The 18,754-nt window shown below is 33.6% G+C and overlaps 1 long non-coding RNA gene across 2 annotated transcripts; it reads left to right on the top strand.

Annotated features, from left to right (window-relative positions):
- Nucleotides 1-391: 391 nt before the first annotated feature.
- LOC114268264 (uncharacterized) lies at nucleotides 392-18,029 on the top strand. 2 transcript variants are annotated; one of them, XR_014364229.1, is made up of 3 exons: nucleotides 392-727; nucleotides 1,262-1,414; nucleotides 17,703-18,029. It is a non-coding gene; the product is annotated as an uncharacterized LOC114268264 (long non-coding RNA). The 2 variants fall into 2 exon arrangements; XR_014364228.1 differs by lacking the exon at nucleotides 17,703-18,029 and having other exon boundaries at nucleotides 1,262-1,696.
- Nucleotides 18,030-18,754: the final 725 nt, after the last annotated feature.

The raw sequence follows: 18,754 nt of genomic DNA, 5'->3' as shown, positions 1-18,754 counted from the left end.
GGAGGTGGCGCCGCCGTGGGGTTGGATTTAAAGTAGGAGGAGCCGGAGTTGCAGTCGGAGATGTGGCCGAAGGTGAGAGAGGCTGCCATCCGTGAGGAGTGAAGGTATGTGTAAAAAAAATTCCAGCGGGCAGCGAAGGCAAGGTTGCCGGCCGGCTGCCCGCCGATGAGAAAAAAATACAAGCCTAAATCTTATAACTCTGATACCATGTTAAAATACAATGTATTATTGATTGATGTATTTAATTGATGTTTACAATGATCATATATATAGAAGAAAATGTGGTAGTAGGTGTAGGTGGTAGGTGGAGTGAAGTGGAGGTGGTAGGTGGAGTGGGTGGTAGTGGAGGTGGTAGGTGGAGTGGTGATTTATTATTTACAATTTACATTAGCACTTTTCATCTTCGGTGAAGATCAATCGATAAAGATCGTAGATCACAAAGCATTATTCGATAAAACATAGGGTTTTAGCTTTATCTTCTCCAACCCTCTATTCTATCTCTCTCTAAACTTTAACCCTTGAAATCAAAACTGTGTTATGTCTTGGATTTGTGTATGAAATAAACCAAAACCCTTGATTGAATCAGGTCGAAACCCTTGAAATCATTTGAAGAAGAAGATGAAACCCTTGAACTGAAACTCAGAGCATCCAAATCAGTTTTTTAAAGAAGATGAAACCGACTCTTCAGAATGTTGAAATCATTTGAACCAACCATCTTCAGATCCAGGTATTTTTTGTTTAAAACTTGCTTCAAATTTCTTGAGATTTGCTAGGTCCCTATATATTGCCAATTCTGCGAATAAACTTGGTTTTGAAAGTTGTAATTTGTCCTCTTTTTTTTTTTTTTTTTTTTTACTTTACCGTTTGGGCAGTGAAAGCTGCGCTTGAACGAAAAATCAACACTTTTAGAAGTTTGCTTCTCTGCAAAAGTACTGGGAGTTGTGTTTTTACGCTCGAGTAAACATTTCATTGCTCGAGCGTAGATCATTGTTCAGAAACATGCGTTTAAGTCACACCGCTTAAGCGGCCATTCATGCGCTCGAGCGCTGATCATGAATCTGACTGTTATAAATCTACAATCAAGTCAGTTTTTAGGGTACGACTTCCAGATCATCTTTTTGGGAATTAGGGTTTTCTTCTAGAGCATCTTTGCTAGTTTCTTTGATGTTTGTTTGAGTTTAACCCATGGTTTGATAAGTATACATCGAAGGATTGTTTGATTGTTTAATACAAGAGTGTTCTTTTTTGGTGGATTGCAAAGATTCAAGCGTGGAGTCTTTGAAGGAGTTCGAAGTTGCTCGTGGTCATTGATTCAACATAGATGTTGTGGATTCGACGTCAAGCTGATCAATTTTGAGACAAATGCGTTGGTGAAAGAGACATGGATTGTTAAAGACAATTTTACAGAGTTTGGGTAAATTGTTTGGTAAATTTGTGTTCTTTCTTTCTTTATAGTGGATTGATTAGTGACGTTTCTCCTGTGCTTTTTTTTTAATCACAATTAGAGGAGCTCAAACTGTGATTTTTTCCACGTAAAAATCGTTTATGTCGATTTATTATTTGTGAAACAACAATCTAAATCACTTGTGTACGTGTTAGATGATTTAGATTGTTAGTTTTGGTTGTTTGGGAATTGTTGCAATTAAATCTATTACGAATCACGAATCACGTAGTTTTTCAAGATTTGTCAAGATCATTTGAAATTTGTTTGAAATTGCTTCATTGTTGTTGTTATTGTCTGATTTTGTTGAACAAATTTTGGTGAATTTTGTTAACAAAAAATAAAATAAATAAAAAGCCGAATTTTTATAAACAAATTGGTGAATTATGATTTTCTAAAAAATTGGTGAATTTTGATTTTTTTAAAAAAAAATTATTTGTTTTGGTGTTTCTTTTTTTTTGGGGGGGAAATGATGAGAAAGGGAGGAAAGTAAGGAAAGTAGTTGATTTTGGGTGAACTATAGATTTGGCAGCTACTATAGTATGCCACTGGAGAACTCAGTTTTGCCAAAGCCACCATATTTTGGCAATATCTGGTGTTTTAGCAATCCATTGAAGATGCTCTTAGAGCATGTTTGGTACAATGGAATGAAATGAAGTAGGAATAGAATGAGAGTAAGAATGGAATGCAAGATTGAATGGAATGGTGGTATGTCCATTCTCATTCCATTATTTGGTTGCAAACATGGGATGACATAAGAATATAATGATAATTTTCATTCTCATGTTTGGTTATATGTACTAAACTCATGGAATTGAATAAATTATTATTATTATTATTATTATTATTATTATTTAACAAGGTAGTAACAAATAAATTATAAATTTATATAGATCATGATAATATTGATAGTTTTGAAAGTGATGATGTGAGTCGTAGTAGTGGTAGTTGTCACGACCCAAACCCGGCCCTAAGGGTTTAGCACCGTAACCGGCCAGTAATCCGAGATTACCGAAGGCCTGCAGAACAGTAATACAGTAAAACAGAGTACAGGGCCTGGCGGAAGCCAATACAGTAATTAAACAATGTCCAATGAGCTGTGTCAGTCTGTATGCCAAAAAGATTTTTCATGCATTCATACATAAACAATACAGAACCGTATGTACAATATTTACATTCATTCAAACTAGGGACTCAACCCTACAAAACAGTACAGAAAACATTCCGTCTGTACAAAACAGTACGGCCTGTACAAAATTTACAATCACACAGTACAGGGACCTAATCCCTTGATAACAGTACGGTAAACAGTCAGTCTATGCAGAACAGTTAGACAGTATGGAGACAGGCGGGGGAAAACAAACAAAACACCCCAAAGCCATAGCATGGCAACTCGGAACCTCGCAGTGAGGCACAAAGGTTGGCTTGACAAAACTGGAGTCTAACCCGCGCCCCTAGCTCCGGTCTGGTGCCTGTACACCTACATATATATATGAGCAGTGAGCTAAAGCCCAGTGAATAACATAAAGCGTAAAGGGGTTTAGAATGAATGTCCTTACAGTAATGAAAACAGTTCAATTCAATCAGTATTTCAGTTGTTCAGTACAGTAAACAGTCATATGTGGTACATCCATTAGCATAACAGTAACAGTAGGTCTTAAAAGACCGAACAGTAATGATGGCCATCAGTCAGTAAACAGTAGTGGTTCCACGAGGGAACCGACAGAGATCTCTGTAACAGTAACAGTAACAGTAAACAGTAGGTACTAAGGATGCCACAGTACAGTTCAGAAATAAAGGACATACATTCATTCAGTGATACCAGTTCAGTAAACAGTTCAGTTCAGTATTCAAAAGATATCAGTTGAACATATCTTTACACAATTGTTACTCACAGAGTTTGGGCTACAGTAGGCTAGAGCGTGTCTCCCCAGTCGCCAACCCTACACAGTTAACAGGTTGAACACACACTAAGCTACACAGTTGGGAAATATCATAACTTAATCCCTAATTTGCCTTGGTGTGTTCTACAACGATATCCTCATCTAAATGTCTTAAACTAGGCCTAAGAATGCCTAGGATGGGATGAGGATGCAAAAATACACTTAGAAAACATTTTGCAAAGTTGCTGAAAATAGGAGCCTCGCTCGAGCGAAACTTTCTACGCTCGAGCGTAAGTCCAAAATCAAAGGCTTCGCTCGAGCGAGGAATCCTTCGCTCGAGCGAGGCGGTCTGCAAAACAGTAAAAGTACTGGATGCTGAGATTTTACGCGCGATGGTCGCTCGAGCGGAGCCCTGGACAAAGGTGCTCGCTCGAGCGGGGAATCCTTCGCTCGAGCGAGGAAGCCAAATCTGGAATTTCCAGATCTGCCTCCCAAGCTCAAACCAAGCATTCTACCACTCCAAACTCGACCTCTTGGGCCCAAATTCTGGAAAACATCATTAAATTCGATGTATAACAAGTTTCAAGCTCAATTTATGAATTCAAGCCCCAAAGGTGAGTCAATTAAAACCACATTCAAACCCATTTTCAAGAATAACATTCAAACATGTCATGTATGAGTTTTAAACCAAATTAAAGCTCCAAAGCTTGCTCAAATGAGCTCATTTCTTTTCAAAACCAGATGAAAACATGGTCTATAACAACAATATGAGCATGCATGTACTAATGTCCATGTAATCAACCTCAAAATGCAACAATACTAACATGCATGCAAGAGATGAGCTTCAATCCACCATTAATGAACCAAATCATGACTTAGCTCTACAAATTAACATGAATCATGCAAGAATGGATTCTAAGACAACAACAAGAAGATGATGATGTCCTACCTTAGTCTTGTGTTCAAGGTCTAGGAGCTCAAAGTAGCAATCAACACTTCAATTCCAAGCAAGATCAAGCAAATCTCTCAAGAACAACTCAACTCTCTCTCACTCTCTAGCTTGGGTCGGTTGAGGCAAGAAGAGGAGAAGGAAATGTTTTGTTGAGTGTATTAGGAGATCAAAAAGGCTCAAGTAGTGGGCCACTCAGGTGGCAATTTGGTAAATGAATCAAACTATGCAATTGATCAATATTAATCTAATTTAATCATACCTAATCAATTTTCAGATAATTATACCATAAAATCACATTAATTATGACGCTCATAAAACATCAATCGGTTACTAATTCGGCCGCCGATATGGCCTTCAATTAGCAGTTTAAACATATGAACATGAACAGATAATCATACAGTCAAACAGATATAATGCAATTTAACTAACATATACTCAATCAATTCGGTTTCCAGTTTCAGTCAGTCAGTTCAGTACTTTTAATCAGTTCAATTATCAGTCAGTTATCAGTCATTATCCATTTCGTTTTACAGTAATCGGTGATTATCGGTAATCAATCAGTCATTAATCAGTAAACAGTATGAGGGTTGTTACAGTAGTGGTGGCGGCATCGGTGGTGGTCATAACAATGATAGTAGGATGGTGGTATTAAATAGTTGTAGCCTTAGTGGTGGTGGTGGCGGCCAATGGTAATAGTGGTGGTAGTAGTAGTGGCAACATCGGTAATACGGTGGTGGTAGTATAGTGGTGTAGTGGTTTTGGAAGCAATCGTGGTGGTGGTTGTGATGGCAATTGGGTGGCGATAGCAGTAGTAATGGCGGTGGCGGTGGCGATATGGTAATGGAATAGATAGTAGGAGGATGGAATGGTGGTTGTAGTTAAATAATAATATTTTTTTAAGTGCTAATAATGAAATTTTATGATAATTCCATAATGGAATGGAATGGCCATTCCTTAGGTTAGAGGAAAGAATAGGCATTTCCACATTTTGTTGGAATAGCCATTCTAATAAAATGACTATTCCCACTTAAATTACCAAATAAGAAAAAGAGAATGCCAAGTTAGAATGGACATTTCATTCTAGCCTATTTCATCGTACCAAATGTGTTCTTAGTGATTTTTTAAGCTATAAAATATAACCATCAAGATATTAAGATTTTACATTCATCATTTCTCCTTTATCATATCAAATATATATGTATATATTACAAATTTTACAAATTATTAGCAGACTCCTTATTTTTATGTAACCTCCCTTGAAATGTAGAAAAAAATACAATAAGTTATATAGTTTTAACATAATTATATTGACGCTTTTTTAGTAATGCTAAATAGATCGAATTTAATCTAGATGGTACGCAAATACAAAAATAAATAACATAAAGTATACATTTATGTAAAAAAGATGACAATATTATTTTTTCATCCATATAATTAAAATGAAAATGTGGTTAGGTGTTAATTAATTAAAATTTCAACATAGCTCAATGTAATTATGTCAAAATTGTGAAACTTGCTATATTATATCTAAATCTCAAGGGAAGTTAATATAATTTACCTAATCATATACCTATGGATGATAAACAAATAGAACGAGCTAAACAGTTAACTATTTAAGTTTGGTTTGATTATTTTAATGAGTAGCAAAATTTGTTCAAGGTTGATTCATTAAAATTTTGAAACGATCTCAAACAAGCTTTTGTCGAGCTGAGCTCGAGTGGTTTGGAATTTTTATATAATTTTAGGCTTATTAAATGAGCCAAATGAGCAATTAATTGTTTAAACTTTCTTTGAAAACTTTAATGAGCTCCAAAATGTGTTTAAGCTTAGCTTGTTTACTTAACAAACTGAGCTCGAATTGAGTTTTTAACGAGCCGAACACGAGTCGTGCTCGAATTGTTGGTTCGTTTATTACCCCTACATATATGTAGTGCATTTACTATATTATTATAAGGGTCAAATAGATTTTGTCTAAGTCTTTGAAAGCTAACTACATCTAAAGCCTCTTTTGGCAATTCAAAATAGCCACCTCTTTTTCTATATTTTTTTTGTCTTTAGTGATTTTTTTTCAAAATTATGTCAAGTTTTTTTACTTTTTTGGTCTGTTTTGTTGAAACGAATCTAAAAAGTATATTTCAAAAAAAAAGTCAAAAAAACCAAAATAAGCAAATAAAAGATTTTTTATTTTTGTCTTTTCTTAATTTTTTTTGGAATTTTTTTAAAAAATTATAATTTTCCTGTTTGTCTTGTCCAGCTGAATCTAAAAACCTAATTTTTTTAAAAAAAATTTAAAAAAAGTTCACTAAAGACGAAAATAAGCAAAAAAATAAGTCAAAAAATAAGCAAATCCCAAAACAACGTTGAGACAAAATACGTAATGATTTACATAGTGCAGTAGAGTTGAAAAAAATGAATTATTCTAAGTATTTTAATTAACAGACTTATATGCCTAGTGGGTTTGGAGATGCTCTTAGGCCTTGTTTGGGAATATGCTATTTTAGTAACTTTTTAGTTAAAATATGAGATAAAAAAATTTAGCATACTTGTGATGACTTTTTGATTTTTTATGAAAAGATATGCAAAAAGTAGAGAGAAAAATGGAATCTTTGGTTTTTTTTTGTATAATTTGTTGAATTTTTGACTTTTTTAATGATTTTTTAACTTTAAAACTAAAATGTGATGTTACCAAACGAGGCCTTAGTATTTATAATACACCCATTTGATTTGGGAATTGTGGGTTGAATTATTTTATGGGTTTATTAGTGGTAAGTTTATTTCTATGGAAATATGGTATTATGTATAATGATTGATCTCTTTTGGGGATAATGACATGATTAATAAAACTGCTTGGTGAGAATGACAAATTATTCTTTTGAAGGATTTTTTTTTTTTTTTTTTTTACACCATTGTCGTTAAATTGATGTTGGACCACTACTAGACTATCGTCAGCACTGAAAAGTCATCGACGGTGGCTAGTGGGGATGACTAGTGATGATGGTAGTGATATGGACAGATATATAGATTATGTAGACAGATAGGTGATATGTTCAAAAATAGAGAGATGGCACGTGGACATGTAGATGAATAGGTAGGTAAATGGACATACAGACATATAAATTAGTGGGTGTAATATGGTCTTTCAATTATTTGTTTATTTATTTTTTTGGTCTTTTTGACCCAACAATAATAAAGTTTAAGGCTATTGCCTCAAAAGTTTTAAAACTGAACTCAAGGCTTGAGTCCCTTTATTTTAATATTTTTGAAATATTTATTTTATTTTATTTTAATTATTATGACACTCTTTCTTGTATCGATATTATTGTTATATTAAAATTTTATTTTAAAATATATTTGCGTAAATTACAGTCATCTCTCTTGATGTTTGAAAAAAATACAATTAGTTGTACACTTTTTAATATAATTACACTGACCTCTCTTTTAGTAAGGTTAAAATGGCTGATACCAATGTGAATGATGGATAGATACTGAAATAAATAAAGATAAATATATATTTATTAGAAAAGAAATGACAATTTTATTTTTTCATTCATACAACTAATAAAAACTAATTAAAAATGGTCTACTTATTATGTAAACTAAAACATCAAAGGAGAACAGTGTAATTACATAAAAAATGTGAGACTAATTCTTCTTTTTTTTTCAAATCTCAGAAAGATAAATATAATTTATGCAAAATTTAATTAGTAATTTTGAATTTGAAAATGCTTTAAAAGATTACACTAGTAATATATTGAATGGTACTCAAAATTTAATCATCGGAACTGTTACCCAAAAAACAACTTAAGAGGGGGGTGAATTAGGTTTCTACAAATAAAAACTAACAATTCCCCAATAAAAAAAATTACCAACTAATACAATAGATATTGATCAAGCAAAATAATAGTGAAGTACTACTAATGCAATGAGTATATCAAATGATCAACACAATCATAACAGATAAGTATAGCAATAGTAGGAATTAAAGCAAACACAGCGGATGGAAAGTAAAGAGATAAGGGAAGAGAATGCAAACAAGATTTATAGTCGTTTGGCTTCAACCAAGCCTGCATCCACTCCTTAAGCTTCACTTGAGATTTTCCGCTAGCTTCTAGCTTCACAGGGGTGTTAGTAACCTCATACACATGAAGCAATTTTCCGCAGATTTTCCTTAGCTTTATAGGCTTGCTAGTGACCTTTTACAAGATTGGAATTGGGTATTTTTGCTTTCAAAGAAAGCTACAAAAATATCTCTCATAGATAGATATACAATGTTGAAGCTCAGAAGATATATCTCACAAGTAAAAGGGCTTCAAGCTATAAGGCTCAGTTACTGATTTTGAAGGAGAAGGAATTAAACAAGAACGGAGAATACTTCAGATAACTCTTATGATGATTTTGAGATTGATGATTGATTCAAAGAAATTTTCTTGGCTCAAGTCTCTTTGATTTTTCTGATAACCTCTCACAGGAAAATAAGCTTAAGGCTTAGGCTCAGTGTTTGTTTTTTGAATGATGAATGAAACACAAATGAAGACCTTTTCAAATAACTCAGAGAAGATGAAATATGTGGTTGATGAATGATAAGAAAATATCTTGGTTCGTTGTTCACTTCTCTATCTTTGCTTTTCACATCAGAGCTCTATATATATAGCATAGCTCGGTGTTTTATTCTTTCTGCCAAGCTCATCTTCTTCTTCACATTGAGGAGATGGGATAATGATATACATATCATCAATGTCAGCCTTTGTCTCTAAACCATGTGAGTTTTGCCCGTTGGAAGATGGGTGTGAATCATCTAGTCCTTGCGAAGTTGAACTTTGAAAAATAACCATTGCAGAACTGATTCAGCAGGTGGTCATCCTCCCGGATGTCCTAGATGGATTTTTGTTCTTGGTGGTTATCTGCCCGAATGTCCTTCCAGATGTCTTGTCATGTCCCAATTGTTAAGGGACCTCTTTAACACTTGTTTAAGCTTCTTTTTGGCCTTCACAAAACATAGTTAAGCACTAAGAGAACCATATATTATAATGATTTAATCAAAAAATAATTTTTCAATTATAATCCATCAAAACAAAATAAAAACAATGCATCTACTGCTGCTGCTGCTACTGCTACTTGGTTCTTGCTTGTTTGAGCTGAAATTTTGGTCTCTAATAAACATAAATAAGACAAAATGAGGATGAATTATGATGTTAATTAATTATAAGATTTCAAACAATTTAACTCTTCAATAAATCAAAACAAAATCATCAAAATCAATGTTATTCATGCTATGATGAACAATCTCTCCTATTTTGATGATGGCACACAAAGATGTTTTGATTTGTTTGAAGTGAAGAACAACTCCCCCTCAAGGTATGCTCTCCTCTAATTTTCTCTCCCTGACAAAGTAACATTCATATTAAAAAACATCCAATCTCTTCCCTTGTGACTTTATCAAAAACAAAATATGGAGCTAATGTTTAAGTCACTCTCGCCTTGAGAAAAACATCTTACTCTTACATTATCAACAACTAAAAAGCTCAAAGATCACGTTTGTAAGAATTAAGGTAACAAAAATAAAGATACCAAAACAATTAACTCTTTCACCCCTATGACATTATCAACATAATCAAGAACAATGAGGGAATTTGCCACTACTCAACAATATAGGATGATGAGAAAATGACAAGTCTCATTATAGCACAAATAATCATCCGGTAGCTCGACTTTTCGTGCTTCCTTTCGGAAGTCGAATAAGCCCTACAGTATCGGACTCCCGCGGTTCTGAATCTGATTCCACAAGTGCAATGTAAAATAGATAAACACCAAAGAGTCTCAATATGGAAAATCTTTTGGAAAATTAATTTTGAATTAAATTGCCAAAAATGGACTGCTTTGCTAGATACAGAGTCGCCACCTAAATAGTTTTTTGAGAAATTTAGGAAACCCATGACTCGTGCCAAAGGCCACGTGTCCGTAATCACCAAGATTGTCTCGGTTCAAGAACTTAGATATGAGAGGGGAAGGTCATAAATTGAGCGCTCACCCGATCAAAGATCGGCCTTTGCTAATCATGATATGAATCTTATGTGCATTATGTGCTCTTGTTCCAATTTATTAGGCTAGCATTACTATGTGATGTTCACACACACAAGTATAAACGAATTTGCAAGAATTAGAACGTTTGATTTCATGTTTGTTTTGAAAAATTGTTTCGAATATGTACCACTTGAAAAAAGTGATTACATATAAGCATTACTCAAATTATTCCAATTCAAGCAATTAGCCTTCATCCACGGGCATTCAAGCAATTTATCACTTAAGCACTTAGCCTTATGGCAAACATGCTAGATATGACAACACTAACATACAATGCAATATGCTAAAGCGAGTAAAGGCTCACCTTGTACTCCAAGCCAAAAAAATGAAAAAGTTAGAAAAATGCATGCTCCTAACTTATGCAATATGACTAATACAACGCATGCAATATTCAATTAATAGGCTCGGTTACTAATATGGCAAATGAATCAATTTGATAACATGCGATCTAAACACGTATTCAAAGAAGTATTTAAACTAACAATGCAAATTAGAATGATGAACCGAGTCTCAGTACATGCAATACAAGTGGATGCAAAAATGAAGTATGCTAAACGAAACATGATGTCCTTAAACTAACCATCGTAAGCTAGTAAATAAAAGGGAGAAAGAAGTGGGGTTGGAAGACATATACGTTATTACAACATTGCGCTCACGAAGGAGACAGAGCATGCACAGGGTATTCTCAAGGGTTTGTTTGCACAATTCACCGATCCTTATCATGAACAGATCAAAAAAGAGACAAAACTTGGTCCACAAACCACCAATTCAAGCAATGCCATAGCATTATGGCTTATGAATCAAAGTGTGCAATTTCAATAGATGCAACAAAACAAGACGCAAACCTCCTCCCTTTCATGAATTGATCAAGGGAAGTAATGACCTTGGAGACTGGAATCATTTCATCACTAATGAGTATGAAACGACTCAAGTTTCCATGTGTTCAATTAACGTCCGATTGAACACAATACTTTTTATTATCTTGCACATTTTATTTCCATTTTAATTACTTCATTTTTAATTACCAACCATCCTTTAATTCATTGAGTCCAATGGTGAATTTAAGTCATCTGATGGAAAGAGGATTCAAACCAAGAGTTGCTTTGGGCATGAAAGAGATATCATACCGTTGGTAATGAACCTAAAGGGATTAAATCATTAAGCATGACATTTCAATCTCATGCTTAAACAAACAAGTAGTTTGAAACCACTTTCAAAGCAAAACAAAAGCCAAAAAAGAAGGGAGGTTGCAGAGGTGATTAAGGGTATGGAAAGCCATAAATAAATGCAATCAACTCAAAGAAGATGATGTCTAAGGCCTAAAACACCAAACTCATGAGGACAATTACACTACAGGCATGCAAAACAAAACTCAAATGCAACAAACACTTACAAACAGTGCTAAAACATGTCTAATACAGTCCTAAAATATGCTGAAATTAAGCTAATAAAAAGCTAGAATAATAGGCTAAAACATAGAGCATGCTAGGCTAGTAAACAAAACACAATGAGGGGAGGCTACCCCCTCCATTTTTGGACTTCAAAACATGATTTTAGCCACTGAAATAACTCTGAAATTTAGTATTAAAAAGCTCAAAAAGAGTTGACAACAAAGTGGGAAACACAAGGACAAAGGCCTTAGAAGTAAGGTGTAAAGACGGGCTATCAACCCCTCTACCTTTAATAGCCTTAAACCACAAGTTTCAGCCCAAAAATACCGGTTTTAAAGAGCTTAAAAACAACAAGAAAAGATGGAAAACAAGTGGTGTAGAGATGGTACAAAAGCAAGATAAGGTATACCTCTTGAAGAGGAATGCTTCTTTGAGTTATAAACCACTAATTTCACACTCTCAAGTGTTTCAATAGCTCAAATTCAAACTCAAATCACCTCAGCAATAAGCTCTCTAGGTTTGGTTTAGAGTGTTTAGGCAAAGGCTATACAAGTAGAAAGGAAGAGAGGGTACTGTAGAGAGAGAAATTTTTCAAAATTATTTCCTCACTCTAAATGTTTCTAACCTTCAAACAATGAGGGAAGGTTATCTATATATAGAAATAGATGAGCCTCAATCAAAAATATCAAAAAAGAACAGCTAGAGCTTTATGGAAACAGTTGGCAAAAATATGTGGGTTTTATACTAGTGGCCGACAGGCCAGTAGTGGTGGTCGGCCGGCCAGAAGTGGTGGCTGGCAGGCCAAAAATGGTGGCCTGCCGGCCATCTGCGGGCACAAAAAAATTTACTTCCAGGCCCGACTTCAAACGGGCATATGTTCTTCATCCGGACTCAGTTTTAGGTCATTCTTGAGTCTAAATTGAAGTCCCGGAAGTCTACTTTCCATTGGTGGAAGCCTCACATCTAAATTCTAAGTGTACAAAGAGATATGACTATTTAAGTGAAGGTTACTCATTTTTATCTTAACCAGATTGATGCCTAACTTCAAATGGCCAAATCTCCCTCATCCGGACTTGGCTTTATGAGATTCTTGAGTCTAAATTGAAGCCCCAGAAGTCTAATTTCCAATGGTGGTAGCCTCACAACTAAATTCTAAGTGTACAAAGAGATAAACCTGATTTAGTGAAGGTTGCCAGTTCTCCCTTAACAGTTTCATGCTTAACCATTTCCCCAACTAGTTTTCTTCTCTCTCCTCTAATTTTCTTCAACTCCAAACCTATAAATAAGAAGTTTTAAATATTTTTCAAAGATTTCACCCCTCTTCCATTTATTTCCACTTTGTCTTTATTCGAATTACCGAAAAGTGCAACTTTTAAACGAAATGTGATCCTTGGAACATCGTAGAAACTTTTGGGAAAAATATTTTGAAAGAGAGGGCTTTAAGGTCTAACATAGTTTTGGTCAAAATAGTTTTGGTCCAAAATGGGGTGTAAGGTTGGGATTTAGAAGCTCTTCTTGCTAAAGAAATTGAGCGATTGCACAGCATAACTTTCATCATCGAGTGATCAATCAGTGGCGCCCAAGTCTTAAAGACAGTAAAAAATGGGGTGTCTACACATCCATATCAAGTAAGTTACCAATGTAGAGAAGAAACAAATAGTACATTGATCATGAAAATTTATGCTCATACCATTTGTAATAGGCAAAGAGATAATAGTAAAATGCAGGTGCAAGCCCATATGCTTGATATCAAAAACAAAATATAATTTGAGGGGATTTATGAAAAAAAAGTCAAGTTCGACTTAGTGAAAATCTTCCCCTATTTCATTTGACAAAAGCAATAGAAGATATGATATATGAAGCTCAAAACAAAATTGTTTCTCCCCTAGTGATGCCAATAGGATGCCAACAAGCAATCTAGAAAATTTAACAATCATAGCACAAGCATTATGCAGAATACCAATTATAGCTCATAATAGCTTAAACTCATTATGATCTCATGGAGCTAAGGTAATTCTGCTAAAGAAGCATGTCCAACATATATTACTACAAGAAATTGCACTTTTGGCAACGACGTTAATTTTTCATAGGCAAAACTATATTTTTGGTGACACAATGATCAATTTCGTTGGTAAGAGTAGACATTTACCTGATGCAATTTATTACCGTCGCTAAAAAAGCATAACATTCACTAGGGGCCAAAATGATTGGCTGGCGCCAAAATTTCAAAAATTTTAGCTACGAGATTTATTTTTTAGCAACACAATAAGCGTTCCTAATAGTGTGCTTACTTTTGGCGACGACAAGTTGGCATGGGCAAAGAGTTAAACATTTAGCAACGATAACACTATTCGTCGATAAAAGTTTTATTTGTGAAATGAGGTGATTTAGTGATTTGTGTTTTTATTATAACTTTTCAAAGAATTTTGAATATTCTAGTTATTGAATTGTAAAATTAAAGTGATCATCAAATTAGATGACAAAATGAACCCATCAACGCCAAGCACACTCTTAAGTTGAGATGACTAATTTGAGATAATCTAAACTTTTCCAAAGAATGTTAGATTATCAATTTAAATATGTTTGGTTTTATTTTTAGAAACTTGTTTTATATTTTTTTTCTTCTGAAAAACTAAAAAAAAAAATTGGTGAAAAATTAAAAAACACTTATTATTATTTTTGTATAATTTTATCTTTTAAGAGGTCATAAATAATTTTTAAAATTTTAAGAATAGCCCGCAATAATAGTTAACTGTAGAGCTTCTTCTCACAAGTTCAAATGCATGTAACAAATTAAACACGATTGTCAGTTTAGATATTCAATCAATCAATCCTTCTCTCTTTCTACAATCACTAGTACAATTTCCCAAACTAGGGTTTTGGGATTTGGAAAATTTCTCATCATTTTCTCTCTTCCTAAACAATAGGAGTAACCATCCTGACTGACGCATGGGAACCGAATCAGGCGCTATATGTTTTCATATTAGTATCCTACTCTCTCTCAATCTTTTGTCTACCTCACCTCTTATCGAATTCCAACAGAACTCTCACTCACACTCCATTCAATCACTCTCTTCCTCTTCGCTCTTTCGTTTCCAGATAAGTTTTCTTCTCCTCTATTTTCTCTCTTCAGGTCTGCATTGTACATTTCTTTAGAGTGCCATTCAGTTTAGTTGATGAGAAAAATAATGAAAAAAAGAGAAAGAAAACTTGAGATTTTAAGAATTAGAAGCTCAAATACTTGTTATTAAGCTAAAAGCCTAGATTTTGATCTTGCTTTAGTCGTTAATCAGTTTCTGATTATCTTTTTTTTTTCCCTGCTCTATGTTTCTCTCAGTAATGGAAAGGCTGTGGTCAGTGTTTAGAGAGTATGAGTTGTCATATTATGGTGTTGGTAGGGTGCAAATGGTGTTGTCTTTGTGTGTTGGTTACGCAGCTACTCTCTTCCTTGGTACTTTCTTAGGCATGCTTTCTGATCTAATGTAAGTGCATATTGTTGTTGCCTGTGGTTTCTTGTTTCTTCTTCTTTTGTTTTTATTTTTTGTTTGATGCAAAGTTAATAGGTTTATGGTCTAATACATATATACTTCATTCTTGCAAATGCATACACCTAGGAATAACAAAATCAATGAGATGGTTGATTTGAATTGTGAAGCAAACAAAACATTTTCTGTATTTTTTGGAAAATTTCAGGTTATTTAGACATTATTCACAATATTAGGAGTAATCGGTGAATAAGTAGGTGATAACATCAAGATATTCACGAAAATGGCATGGCAATGATTTCAAAATGCATGATAGTTTGTTCGAAACTAATTAAATATACTTCTGGACTATGTACTTTGTTTGCATGCAATTCTACCTCGACAAGAAGATTGCACAGGTTCTTTTGTGTTGTTATTTTAACATAATAAGTGGATAACCTTCTCATTAGCATTCATGCATGTTGCTTCTACTGATAAGTTATAGAGTTATTATGTGTGCTACTACTACACAACTTGTCTTGTGGTGTTTCTTGCTTTACTGATTACAGTATGATCGCTTCATTGAGTGCTATATCTATTGAAATGCTTTCTAATTTGGGGGTTACAAGGCATAGTAAACTACTAAATTGTATCCATATTCATGGTTTTGTTTTTTCTACTAAGTTATAGTGCAATTTATTATTTAAAGCATAGGTCAAAAGAAAGTTCGTTAATATTTTGCATGCTGCACGTCGTTGTTAGCGTGTGGAAGAGAATTATTGCACATCCAAGTGTCTGGTTAGCAAGTATCTGTCTCTCGCTTGCCAGTTCTATATTTTCATTTAGTTTTAAGACATGGATGGTGGTTGAGCATGACAAGGTTTGTGTTAAAAAACTAGTTTTCAATTTTGGATTAGACATTGGTAGCATGTTTGCTTTTGGAAACTCTATTACATGAAACTGATCAGTCCTGTTTTTTATCCTAAACATGTATTTCTTTGCAGCTAGTGTACAGGCAAGATACATTGAATGACTTGTTTTGGTTAATGACATTCACTAAATCTAGATCTTTCATCAGTAGCCAAGTGATAGAATATTCGCTAGAGAAGCTCTGCAGTTAACTATTGTTTGTGTTAACTGTATCCAAACTTGAAAGTATACAATGCTCAGCTTCAAGTTTAAGTGCATGAAAGTAATGGTCTTTCTATTTTAAATATACTTCTTCAAAATATTATATTTTGATGCATTCTTCATGTTTTTGTTGCTTCTGAATACATTGTATACATGGAATTGAAATTAATTGTGCAATGGTAGGATTATGAAATAACTTATGAATTAGTTTCTTAGACATTTTTTTTTTTGCATGAATTCATGATTAGTTAACCTGTTAATGAAATATTCATTTTGTTTCTAAATCTAAATTTACTCAGTATCCCATTGTTGTCATTACTGCCTTTTTGTTAGTTACATTATATATAAACCATTTTACTTAGTCCTTGACAAGCCATCCTTCTTTTTCCTTAATTGTGCTACTTTTTATTCTGTTTGAGAATTTACGACACTGTTAACATTTTACTTGAAACATGAAGTAATCAGTTACTTGATTGAAGGATCACCTTTTGTAGGGCCTAGTTCTCTGTCAAGACTTAATTGAAAAGAATCACTATGTGCTGGTTTATTGCATTAGTATTAAATTTGTTGAGAATTCTCAAATATTGAAATGTGTAGGATAATGAAGTGGTGCAATGCTATGAAATTTACTAGCGATTGGTTGTTTGGTTCCAAATGCCATTTTTCACTATTTATATTTGACCAACTTTCTCCTTTCCGATATTGTTAGGAAGTACAAATAAGGCTTTATTACTTTGAGAGGTGTCTTTTTCCACTCTCTAAGCTTGAGTGGTGTCTTTTTCCACTCCATGAGAGCAAGTTACAGGGTTAAAGTTAGTAATTCAGATTCTCATCTATTTAACATATTTTGCTACTTTTTGCTTAGTTTCCTTTTTTACCTTTAATTTAGGTCACCTTTGTTCTATTATTTTGTGCTTTGGGATGCTACAATTTCATAGCCTATCACTTTTTTTTGCAAGATAAATTTTTATATTCATTGATAAGTATATCTACATATTCATTGATAAGTAAATCTGTATTTTTTCGTTTCAATTTGTAACTTACTTACCCAAAAAAAAAAAAAATGCTCTTCTTGTTGCTTTATGATTGGTTTTACCTGTATCTTCTTGGTAATACTTATCAGTTGTTTCATAATGGACGGGACAATTTCATAGCCTATCACTTTTGTTTGCAGGATAAATTTTTATATTCATTGATAAGTATATCTGTATATTCATTGATAAGTAAATCTGTATATTTTTTTGTTTTAATTATAACTTACTTACCCAAAAAAAAAAAAAAATGCTCTTCTTGTTGCTTTATGATTGATTTTAACTGTATCTTTTTGGTAATACTTATTTGCTGCTTCATAATGGACAGGGTTACTTGATGCTCTTTGGTCATTTTGATGTTCAATGGTTTGGCTTTGAAGTTTGGTGGTGGTTGGAACTTTTTTTTGCCATGCCGTGTCAGTGAAGTGGATCATCCTATAGTTTTCAATACTTTTTGTATACATTCCTCTTTGATGTTGCTGCTACTATATCCATTAGTTTATTACCTACTCCTACGGGTTATGTAGGAGATTATACTATAATTTTTAGTTGGGTAGTTGTGGTAAGTAATGGTGATATGGTTGTAATACTTTTTGTTACTGTAAAATTGTGTTGTTACTGCCAAAGAAGTTGAATTTACAACTAGTATTCTACCTAGGTGCTAGTGCTATAATAGGAGCATTTTGTAGAAAATTATTGTCATATGTGTAATATATATATGCTAGCGATTTTTTCATTTTTAGCGGCACAATCAATTGTCGGTAAAATAAATCTTATAAAAAATATAAATGATTTTTAATTATTTTTGTCGATGCAAATTTGTTATTGCCAAAAAATAAAGCTTTCTCGACAAATAACTCGTCGGTAAATGTGTTGCCAAAAATTTACTTTTGTCGACTTATATTGTGTTGCTAAAATTATGTTTTTTGCTGACGCGAATTTGTGTCGGGAAAAGTGCCACACAATCATCATATTTGAACTACTTTTACAAACGCAAGGAAAATTACTGACGATGGATGAAGGCTTTTACCGACGACTCTGTTTGTCACTAAATGGATTACTTTTACCAACGCAATGATAATTTCCTTGGGAAAAAGTTTTGCCGACTCACTTTTACATACGAGTTGCCCACGTAGCTCCGTGTGTCGGCGAAACTTTTTGCTGACGAGTTTTTCCTTTTAGCAACATATTTTGTTGCGTTGCGAAAAATGCAATTTCTTGTAGTGTCATATGTCTAGAAAATCATGAAATCAATATATAGCACATATTTAAGCATATGCATAGGCAAAAGCAAAATTTATCTTCATTTAACATCAAAAAATATTCATTACAAATCATATGATGCATATTTAAATTTCATGAATAATCAACCCCTTTCAC

Source organism: Camellia sinensis, chromosome 3 (assembly GCF_055761805.1).
Source record: "Camellia sinensis isolate YWXY chromosome 3, ASM5576180v1, whole genome shotgun sequence".
NCBI lineage: Eukaryota > Viridiplantae > Streptophyta > Magnoliopsida > Ericales > Theaceae > Camellia > Camellia sinensis.
Note: the sequence above shows the minus strand (reverse complement) of the source record. Positions and strands in the feature narration are given on the sequence as shown.